This window comes from Bufo gargarizans, chromosome 4 (assembly GCF_014858855.1).
Source record: "Bufo gargarizans isolate SCDJY-AF-19 chromosome 4, ASM1485885v1, whole genome shotgun sequence".
Classification (NCBI taxonomy): Eukaryota; Metazoa; Chordata; class Amphibia; order Anura; family Bufonidae; genus Bufo; species Bufo gargarizans.
Genome location: NC_058083.1, coordinates 3,134,547 through 3,144,678, shown reverse-complemented (window position 1 = coordinate 3,144,678; position 10,132 = coordinate 3,134,547). Strand labels below are relative to the sequence as shown.

Sequence of the window (10,132 nt, the reverse complement as noted above, 5' to 3'; positions counted from 1 at the left end):
GCGTCTGAACAGCAATTTTTAAGTCTTGTCACAGACAAGACTAAACCCTTCCATTGTAGCTCTGGCTGGATGTTTAGGGTTGTTGTCCTGCTGGAATGTGAACCCCTGCACCAGTCTGAAGTCTTCTCCAGCCTCTACCAGATTTTCCTCCGGGATTGCCCTGTATTTAGCTCCTTCCATCTTCTCATAAACTCTGACCAGCTTTCCTGTCCCTGCTGAAAAGAACCCCCTCCCACAGTATGATGCTGCCACCACCATGTTTCACGGTGGGTTCAGGGTGATGTGCAGTGGTAGTTTTTCACACACAGCATTTTGCATTTGTGCCAAAAAGTTCCACTTTGGTCTCCTCTGACCAGAGCACCTTCTTCCACGTGTTTGCTGTGTCCCCTACATGGATTGTGGCAAACTGCAAACAAGATTTCTTATGACTTTCTTCTTGCCACTCTTTCATAAAGGACAGATTGGTGGAGTACACAACTAATCGGTGTCCTGTGGACAGATTCTCCCACCTGAGCTGTGGATTTCTGCAGTGTGACCATGGTCCTCCTGGCTGCTTCTGTAATTGGTGCTCTCCTTGCCTCGGCTGTCAGTTAAGGTGGACGGTCATGTATTTCTAGATTTGCAGTTGTGCCATACTCCTTCCATTTTCGGATAATGGACTGACCAGTGCTCCGTGAGATGTTCAGAGCTTTGGATATTTTTTATAACCTGACCCTGCTTTACACTACTTCACAACTTTATTCTTGACCTGTCTGGCGTGTTCCTTGGTTTTTCATGATGCTGTTTGATCCCTGTTGTTCTCTAACAAACCTCAGAGGCCTTCACAGAAGAGCTGGAGTTATACTGAGAATACATTACACACAGGTGGACTCTGTTACTAATTAGGTGACTTCTGAAGGCAAAGGTCACAATGGATTTTATTTAGGGGGATCAGAGTACAGGGGCCTGAATACAAATGCATGCCACATTTTTCATATATTTGTTTATTAAACATTTTGGAACCATGTCTCATCATCTTCTCACTTCACACAGACTTGTGCTTTTTCGTTCGATCAAATAAAACCCCAATAAAAAACATCTAAGTTTGTGAGTGTAACGTGAAAAAATTTGGAAAAGTTCAAGGGGTATGAATACTTTTTATGGCACTGTATAAGACCTACATTCCGAATACTGCGCCTTCTTTATGAAAGACCCCAGCCAGCCTACATTGCTTCATGGAATGTTCACTACGCCTTGCCTTCAGGATGTATGAGGAGAGGGCTGAGCGAGCTGAAGTTTATAAGGGGAGTTATACCCTGTGGTTTATATACTTCATGGGTTACCTGAAATGCTTTTATTTTGTTGTAGAGCTAAGACCAAGAGGATAGTGTGTTCCTCAAGAAACCTGCCCCCACATGGCTTACACCATTGTATAAGCAGTGAGTGGATAAGGTTATGGAGGAAGAATCCCCATTTCTCAGTCAGAACATTAGACGTGATTAGGATGGAAGTATCTACTTCTTTTAAAGCTTTTGAGAATGTTCCACATTATCTGGGAAGTTAGCATCTTCTATTACTGTATCCGACTCTGCCTCCTCTGATGGGGAACTCCACTTCCTCTTCTGACTATGAACTATTCTTCAGAAGACAAGGGCGGTCTGGGAACTTAGTGGCCCTGGAAAAAAAAAAAAGAAAAGTGGCCCCATGTTGTAGGCAGGTCCGAATTAACAGAAGACGGGGCAACAGAAGTAGACGGGATCAACAATACCATAGTGCAAAACACCATCCCAGCAGAACCAAATAACACAATGTAGAGTGGCCGGCTGGGGCATCCGCCCACCGGGAAATTTCCCTGTAGGGTCTATGGCTAATCTGCCCATGGACAGGGATACTCTGATGATAACTGAGGGATTTCTTTGTAAGAGCCAGTCAAACTTTAAAAAAAAAAAAAAAAAAAAAGTCTAATTAACAAAGACGCAGGATCACTGGGCCTGAGAAAAAGGGGCACTTTGCTTTTCTCGCTCATATCATTGGGGAACATAGGACCGTGGGTATAGCTTGCTGCTGCCACTAGGAGGCGACACTAGGCTAAAAACTGTTAGCTCCTCCCCTGCCAGCTATACCCCCTCCAGTCTGAAGAGAGCATATCAGTTTTTAGCTTAGCGTCGTAGGAGGCAGACCTCTCTGGCTCTGTGATTTATTTTATTTTACTCTTTTTTTTCTTTTTTTTTCTCTCACAGGTTTCGGGAACACAGAGTAGCACGGCTGCTCTGTATCCCCGGGAGGCTGGCCGGTGTCAGTTGTCCCACCGCCTTGCCTCCCCCCAAGAAGACAAGTGGACCAGGGCAGCCTAGCTCCCCTGCTTCCCGCCAGCAAGAGGGCCACCTGCTCCAAGCCCTTTATTGCCCGGTCCCCTACCACTTCGGTGCCAGCGGCCGTAGAGGTGGCACTGCTGGTCTGTCTTGGAAGGGCGAAGACCTCAGATGAAGGCAGGTGAGGGGGTTAATGTCACCGCGCGTTTGCGGCGATCGGCGGGGGTACTCTGCGGAGGTCTCCTACCGCTTGCCCCTGCAGTCACGGCGGCAATTCGATTCAGTTTTGTTGTCCTTTATCGGGCATTCAGGGGGCGTGGCTTGAGGTTCTTCCTCGTTCAGGCTCCTCAGCGTCCAGTAAAGGGGGGAGCCATCTTTCCTGCCGCGACTGTGTCCCTACCTTCCTTTTTCTCGGCTCTCCTCCGCATTGGTGTGACACAGGACCTGGGTTACGAGCATTCTGGTAGGAACATCGCTACTTCTTCCAGCCTAGAGTATCTGTGGCACTCATGTATGACCCGGCCAATAACTCCCCTCAGGCACCCTGCAGGGCCAACTACTATGCTTGCACTTTGTGCAGGGTAAAATTCCTTTGTGGACAGGCAACATCTCTGTGTTCTGCATGCCATGCGCCTACACAGAGCCATCTTTCCCCTCCACAGCCCACAGAAGTACAGGACCATCCTGGCTGTGTAGAACCTGACTGGGCAAGGGCCCTGACCCGGGCAGTGGAAGACCTTTCTAAAATCTCCCACTCCACCCTTTTTCTATTGGGTCATTTGATTGAGAAATCACCACCGGTGCAGTCTACACCGTCTCAGGGTCGTACAACCCAGGAGCAGGCTTCCCAGCAAGCGTCCCAGAGCAGGTCGCCATTCTTCCTCTGACTGCTCAACATCCCCACTTCCTCCCTGTTCCCATTCACAGGCGTCCTTCCTTGGTGACGCGCTGTCGGAGGGGGAGATTGTGGATTCAGATGCGGAAATGGATCTGGAGCAAACTTTCCAGATTGCATCCATGGTGGATAGTCTAGTATCTGCTATCCGGGATACTTTTCAGGTACAAGGGGACCTTCCCTCCACTAGCCACCAGGGGGTGTCTTTTTTGCGTGCGAGACAGGCCTCTAAATCTTTTCCCTTGCACGACGATGTTTCTGTGGTTGTAGCAAAAGCTTGGGAACAGCCAGGTCTGCGCTTGCTGATTCCAAAGCGGCTGGACCTGCTCTATCCTTTTCCGGCTAATTGCGTTATGAAATGGTCCTCTCCTCCGAAGGTGGATCCACCGCTCACTTGCCTACGAAGAACATGGCCATTCCGGTGGCAGATGGCTCCTCTCTTCAAGACCCGGTGGACCGTCGCATTACACCAAGACCTGGCAGCGGATCTCCCTAATGCAGAGCTCCAATCCGTGGCAATACAAATCTCTCAGGCAGGAAAGTACCTCTGCGAGGCGGCTTTGGATGTTGGTACTATGGTCGCGTGCTTTTCTGCTATCGTAGTCTCTATTTGCCGGGAGCTCTGGCTTAAAGTTTGGGCGGCAGATTCCTCCTCTAAGCACTCGCTTTCTATCCTCCCTTTTACCGGGTCTCGACTCTTTGGTTCCCGGCTCAACTAGATCATTTCGGAAGTGACGAGTGGGAAGAGAACTCATCTTCCACAACCCAGAGCGAAAAGTTCCTTTCGTCCTAGAGCTTCGTCCTCCTGTTATTAGTCCTTTCGGAGGTTCTCTGGCACCCGTCCGGCAGCTACCTCGGCGGCCAGACTGCCCACACAGGACCAGCGAAAAAAGCCATCCTTTAAGCCCCAGCTGGCCTAGCGTCTGCAGGCTTGGCCACCACGTTCCTCTTCAGGAAAACAATCTTCTGCATGAAGGTGCGCTTCCCCCCCTCGCTGGTGGGGGGGGGGGTCTCCTCTTTCAGGAGACATGGCGAGCTCACATCTTGGATGCATGGACACTCAAGGTCTTCACCTCGGGTCACAAAATAGAATTCAAGTCCATACCTCCTAACCTTTTTTCCTCTCACAACCCCCCAGGGATCCAGTTCGGGCTGTGGCATTCCTTCAGGCAGTTCAATCCCTTCTCACGCGGGGGGTGATAATTCCCCTAGAGGAAAGATTTATGGGTTCCTATTCAAACTTGTTTGTGGTTCCCAAAAAAAAGGCAAGGTCCGCCTAGTGCTGGACCTCAAGGTGGTAAACCACTTCCTCCACATTCAACGGTTCAGGATGGAGTCCCTTCGCTCAGTGGTTGATTTGTTGGTCCAAGAGGAAATTCATGGCATCCTTAGACATTCAGGACGCCTACCTGCACGTTCCCATCGCAGCTGTTCACCAACGTTTTCTTCGTTTCGCTGTTCAGTCGTGCCATTACCAATTTGTCACCCTTCCAGTCGGTCTGACAACAGCTCCTTGGGTGTTCACAAAGGTACTCGCTACCCTCCTGGGCCTTTTGCAGTCCAGGGGCATTACTCTTCTCCCGTATCTGGATGACATTCTGATCAAGGCTCCGACAGTCACTCAGTGCGAGGAAAGTCTTGGGATCACCTTGGACACTCTCGCCCGATTCGGTTGGTTAGTGCAGTGTTTCCCAACCAGCGTGCCTCCAGCTGTTGCAAACCTACAACTCCCAGCATGCCCGGACAGCCTTTGGCTGTGCAGGCATGCTGGGAGTTGTAGTTTTGCAACACCTGGAGGCCCACTGATTGGGAAACACTGCGTTAGTGAATCTGCGAAAGTCCTCCCTCAGTTTTTCCACCCAGATCAGATTTCTCAGCATGACGCTGGACTCGGGCGCGGCATTGGTACGCCTTCCGCAGGACAAGAGATTGGACATCCAGCGGTTTTTCCACCCTTACCTTTTCTGCCCCGGATTCTGTGCAGTATCAGGATGGAGAACAAGGCGATCCTGATTAATCCAGACTGGCCCCGTCGAGCCTTTTATTCAGAGCTCATTCTTCTTCTAGGGGATGCGCCGTGGCCCCTTCCACTCAGGGCTGACCTTCTTTCACAAGGTCCAGTCTTCCACCAGAGTTCGGATACGCTACGTTTAATGGCGTGGCTATTGAACCCTTCATTTTGAGATAGAAGGGTTTCTCTGATGCAGTCATTAGGACTATGATTAGAGCCAGGAAACCCTCATCATCCAAGATTTATTACAGGACTTGGAAGTCCTTCCTGTGCTTCTGTGAGGAGCGTGATCTCCCTCCCAGATGTTTTTCCTTCCTAATATACTGACAGCGTTTCTGCAGTCCGGATTGGAGCTGGGTCTGGCACATAGTTTGTTGAAAGGGCAGGTCTCGGCCCTGTCCATTTTTTTTCCAAAGGCCCCTGGCCGGGTTAGCTCCGATCAAGACGTTTATGCAGGTGGTGGCTCACACAGTGCCCCCTTATATTCCCCCCCTTACATGCTTGGGACGTGAACTTCGTTCTGGGTTCTCTCCAGGCCATTCCGTTTGAACCTCTGAGGGAGGTCTCTCTTCGCTTGCTCTCCTGGAAAGTTGCCGTTTTTTGGCCATCATCACATCTATCCGGAGAGTTTCAGAACTGGCAGCTCTTTCTTGCAAGGAGCCCTTCTTTGTGTTCTATCAGGATAAAGTGGTGCTTCGCCCGTGCCATCTTTTCTACGTAAGGTAGTATCCATTTTTTATGTTAGAGGACATTGTTCTGCCCTCGTTTTGGCCGCAGCCTTCTCATCCGAGTGAGATCTTGCTCCATCATCTGGATATGGTGTGGGCTTTGAAGACGTACCTATCGGTCGTGGCCCTCTTTTGGGGTATGGATGCTTTGTTTGTCGTCCCAGAAGGTCCTCATAAGGGGTTGGCGGCCTCCAAGGTGACGATTGCTCAGCGGATTCGGTTGCTATTGCTGAGGCTTATCGCTCCTGGGACTAGGCGCCTCCTCCTGGGATCATGGCTCACTCTACCAGAGCGGTCAGAGCTTCTTGGGCTCACCTACACCACGCTTCTGCGTCCCAATTGTGTAAGGCAGCAACTTGGTCCACCTTCACAAAATTTTACCGGGTGCACTCTCTTTCAGGCCGCAGTGTAGTGACTTCCATGAGGGAGTTGTTTTCTTGGAGGTGTTGTTTCCCTCCCCGGGGATTGCTTTAGGACGTCCCACGGTCCTGTGTCCCCCAATGATATTAGCGAGAAAACAAGATTTTTGTGAACTCGCCTGTAAAATCTCTTTCTCGCTTTATTCATTGGGGGACACAGCACCCACCCATTGTTCTTAGTGCGGCAGGTGGGGTTCATGGGTTGCCAGTTGGGGCCTTGTTTTGCTTTGGTCTTATGGCAGTGTGCAGTTCTTGTTTGGTTTTCAGTTTACTTCTGCTTCTCCTACTACTAGAGCACAAACTGATATGCTCTCTCCAGACTGGAGGAGGTATAGCTGGCAGCGGAGGAGCTAACAGTTTTCAGCCTAGTGTCGCCTCCTAGTGGCAGCAGCAAGCTATACCTACGGTCCTGTGTCCCCTAATAAATAAAGCGAGAAAGAGATTTTACAGGTGAGTTCACAATGTCGTTTTTTTCCCCCAGGCTTGTGAATACATTTTGGCAAGCTGTTAGATGAAAAGCATTGTAAAGCATGGTTACCACCTTCAGTCCCGGCCCCAGAAAAATACAAAATCTCAGATTTACATGCTAATTCAGAAAGAGCTTTTGCAGTAAACAAGGAGAAACCTCAGGGAGATAATTCCATACCTGGCGTGTAAGGAAATTCCGGATAGAGTCCATCCAATCCACAATCAAGTATCGTTTCAAGGACTGTGTGATAGGCACAAAAGTTATGAAAGATGCTTAGTATCACGTTTCTTTTATTTTTTTATTTTTTATTACAGGGTTATGGGGGGGAAACAAATTTGGATTTCTTTATTTTCAATATCGTGCCCTATTGCTTTGGAGTCTACCAAGCCCCCAGACTGTTCGCGGCGAGACCCGTGTAGCCCTTTGACTAGACCACCATAAAAAGGCATATTGTTGGTCATTGGGTTAAAGAGGTTTTCAGGTTTAATGTTTCCTCCGCTCCAGATAAGTAGCATGGGATGCATTTAAGGCTTTTGTTGGGGGTTTGAATTAAAGGGGTTCTCTACGCTTTTACTATAAATACCAGATCAGCGGTGGCCCGACGCTTGGCACCCTCGCCGCTGTATGAAGGGAAGGCGCGTGCACTGCGCACATGCCGTCTCCCTTCCTGGTCATCGCTGCTGCTGTCTATGGCAAAGCTCTCCTGTGAGCGGCGTCACATCTTCTGTACTTTTATTTCACACCATCAACACTGATACATCTTTAATATCTTTTCTTACGCGTTTCGATCATAACGTCTTAGTCACAGCCGGGGTTACACTAATAAATGCCATCTTTACAGAATGTCCAGTCTGAGACTCCCAGCATGCACCTCTCACTATGGGGGGAGCGCCGGCCCCTGTGGTTACCAAACCTTAGTGAAAACAGATGGAATTGGAAACCTGAGCATGGTGGGAGAGTCACTCCTGAAGTGTTAGTAGGTGAGCGATGGTGGGATGTTATGTCCGTCAGTACGCCTCTCCTTCCTCATCTGAAACCATCTGGATTGTTCTTGTGATGTTGTATGAAATGTTTGGAGGCCGAGGAAGGGTTAACTGCCCTTTTGCTGGTGACAAATGCTTCCGCAGGGCAGGTTGTGCCACCACGTACTGGACACTGCAAAACGTGCAAGTTATTCCACTAGGTATGTAGTGGAGCAGTGGATGTAGGACTAGATCTGCGGTGCAAGATGGAAACAGATGCCGCACTTCCAAAAACCTGCAAGTTTTGCAGATATTGTGTCCGCACTTATGGGAACCATTCACACTAAGCCAAGTAGCCGCAAACAAACTGGGTGAACCGGAGCTGATAAAGCGTTTCATATCGAATTCTTTAAATCTACATTTTACTGCAAATTTTCATTATTTTTTTAATCATTTTTTGGGATTTAAATATTTACAGTGGTCTTGTCTGAGGTGAAATTCGTCCGTCCACGTAGCGTAAACCCGTCTCGTGTCATCCAATACACCGTAGAAAAGCTGCCCCTATGGGTGAACTTTATATGGCAAAGAGAAACTGCTCCACTGAAGGTGGGACTACATGTACCAGACTAACTGAGCGAGGCTATCCCGGGTGGACTGTCCATCGGGCAGCGCAGAATTAACATGATCAGCGGTGATGGTAAATCCAAAGCACAGAGCGAGACGCAGTCAAATACCGTGAACAATTCCAGGAAATACAGAGGATATTTGATCATTTCGTATGCTTGGCTATTTTCACCGGGAAATTTCGGTATTCATAATCCTTGACCTGACGTGTCTGGGTGAGAAGCAGGAGTTCACTCTTATCCGCGTTGATTTTGAAGCCAGACGCGTTTCCGAAAACCTATAAAAGACTATTTATCAAAGGAATTAAATCTCTCTGGGGCTTTGACAGGAAAACCAACAGATCATCCGCATGTAATACGTGTTTAATCTGTTTGGAACCCACCTTAATTCCTTCTATCTCCCTGGTGTTAGTTAGGTATCGGGATAAAGGTTCCAAAGCAATATTGAAAAGTAACGGTGAGACCAGGGGACACCCTTGTCTAGTTCCCTTGCCTATAGCAAAAGCTGATGAGAGAAACCCCGGGGTGTGGATCTTGGCTGATGGATTAGCATACAATACTTGGATGTAATTTCTAAAATTCCCAATTAGCCCTATTCTATCCAACACTCTACCCATCCACCCCCAACTTACATCGTCAAACGCTATTTCAGCGTCTATTGTTAGCAGAGCCGGGGATGGGTGAGATTCAGGCCTCATTTTTATTTCATCTAGCACTGTCAAGACTTTTCGGATGTTAGTGATTGCTGAGCGGCCTTTAATAAAACCCACTTGGGGGTCAGAGATGATTTTGGGAAGAACAACCGCTAGTCTCTCTGCCAAAATTTTGGAGAGGATTTTAATATCCGTATTTATCGGCCGGTACGAAGCGGCTTGCAAGGGGTCTTTACCCGGTTTTGGGATTAGTTTTATATGGGCCATGTTAGCAACCTCTGGAAGTAAAAGTCCCGAAGTATGGGAGTTAAAAACTTTCGTTAGAAGTTCCGACGTTCCCCCCCCCCCCCCCCCCCCCCCCCCCCGAATTTTAAAAAACTCCCCCGTATACCCATCTGGACCTGGAGCCTTCCCTAGTTTTAAGCTTGAAATAGTTGTCGGCACTTCCTGTACTGATATGGGGGCGTTAAGGATAGTTAAATCTTCCTGGGATATACTTGGGAGAGTAATGGAATTCAGCCAATTAACCCCAGCATCCACGTTTTCCGTCTCCTGTTTATAAAGGTTACTATAATAATCCCTGATTATCCTGTTTATGTCTTTAGGGCCGTGTTTTAGCAGTCCCTTATTGTCCTTTAACCACTTCAGCCCCGCTAGGTGAAACCCCCTTCATGACCAGAGCACTTTTTACACTTCAGCACTACACTCCTTTCACCGTTTATCGCTCGGTCATGCAACTTACCACCCAAATGAATTTTACCTCCCTTTCTTCTCACTAATAGAGCTTTCATTTGGTGGTATTTTATTGCTGCTGACATTTTTACTTTTTTTGTTATTAATCAAAATGTAACGTTTTTTTTGCAAAAAAATGACATTTTTCACTTTCAGCTGTAAAATTTTGCAAAAAAAACGACATCCATATATAAATTTTTCGCCAAATTTATTGTTCTACATGTCTTTGATTAAAAAAAAAATGTTTGGGCAAAAAAAAAAATGGTTTGGGTAAAAGTTATAGCGTTTACAAACTATGGTACAAAAATGTGAATTTCCGCTTTTTGAAACAGCTCTGACTTTCTGAGCA

At 47.9% G+C, this 10,132-nt stretch overlaps 1 protein-coding gene across 1 annotated transcript in view; it reads left to right on the top strand.

Moving 5' to 3' along the window:
- Nucleotides 1-10,132, top strand: part of LOC122935827 (zinc finger protein OZF-like) — a 32,457-nt gene that overhangs the window by 3,818 nt on the left and 18,507 nt on the right. The window lies entirely within an intron of this gene.